This window comes from Rhagoletis pomonella, unplaced genomic scaffold, assembly GCF_013731165.1.
Source record: "Rhagoletis pomonella isolate Grant_MI unplaced genomic scaffold, Rhpom_1.0 Rhpom_scaffold_29737, whole genome shotgun sequence".
Taxonomy (NCBI): domain Eukaryota; kingdom Metazoa; phylum Arthropoda; class Insecta; order Diptera; family Tephritidae; genus Rhagoletis; species Rhagoletis pomonella.
The window spans coordinates 1-1,174 of record NW_023488146.1 but is presented as its reverse complement, the minus strand read 5'-3'; the positions used below and the strand labels follow the sequence as shown (position 1 = coordinate 1,174).

General features: G+C 22.7%; 1 pseudogene; it reads right to left on the bottom strand.

Moving 5' to 3' along the window:
• Nucleotides 1-601: 601 nt before the first annotated feature.
• LOC118732829 lies at nucleotides 602-1,161 on the bottom strand (annotated as a pseudogene).
• Nucleotides 1,162-1,174: the final 13 nt, after the last annotated feature.

Genomic DNA, 1,174 nt, shown 5'->3' with positions numbered 1-1,174 from the left:
CCGTCGAATTCCGGTGATGCCAAGTCAATTTCCAGAGGTGTGGTAGACAAATCCAAAACTTATATTGTTTATTCGAGGAAATGCTATATCTGGTGCTCCTAATATTAAAGGCACTAATCAATTTCCAAATCCACCAATTATAATAGGTATTACTATAAAAAAAATTATAACAAAAGCATGTGCTGTTACAATTACATTATAAATTTGATCATCACCAATTAAAGCTCCTGGGTGTCCTAATTCAGCTCGAATTAGAATTCTAAGAGAGGTTCCTACTATTCCGGCTCAAGCTCCAAAGATAAAATATAAAGTTCCAATATCTTTATGATTTGTTGAAAATAGTCATTGTCGCGATTAAATGGCTGAATTTAGGCGATACACTGTAAATCTATTTATAAGAATTAATTCTTTTTAATCAATTAGGCTTTATAGTCATAATAATGATATTAGACTGCAATTCTAAAGGAGTAAAATAATTACTAAGGCTTAAAAGATTTAACTTATATTTATAAATTTGAAGGTTATTAGTTTTTTTAACTTAAAACCTTTTTATAAATATTTAGACAGTTAAATTTATTTGAAATTAAAAAATAAAATAAACTAGAGAAATTAAAATTAATCTAAACATTGAAATAAAAGAAATAAATAGTATACATTTAAATGAAAAATTATTTATTTGTATATTATTAATTCAATTATTTTCAGAATAATTTAATATAAATGCAGCAAAACATAAACGTAAGTAAAAAATAATGTAATTAAAGTTATTACAGTTATAATTGTTATTAAAATATATTGATTATTAACAATTAATAATTGAATAACTAATCATTTTAGTAAAAATCCAATAAATGGTGGAAGACCACCTAAAGATAATAAATTAAAGAATAAACAAAATTTTAAAATTTTTGAATTAAAAAATGAATTAAAAACTTGATTAATATGATATATTTTAAAATTATTGAATATAAAAATTAATCTAAAAGATAGAAATGAATATATAGAAAAATAAATTAATCAAGTTGATTCTCTAGCTTGTGTAGCAGTTAATATTCAACCTAAATGATTAATTGAAGAGAAAGCTATTAATTTACGAAGAGAAGTTTGGTTTAATCCTCCCAATGAACCTATTACTGTTGAAAGAATAATTACTAAATAAATAAAATTTCTTCAA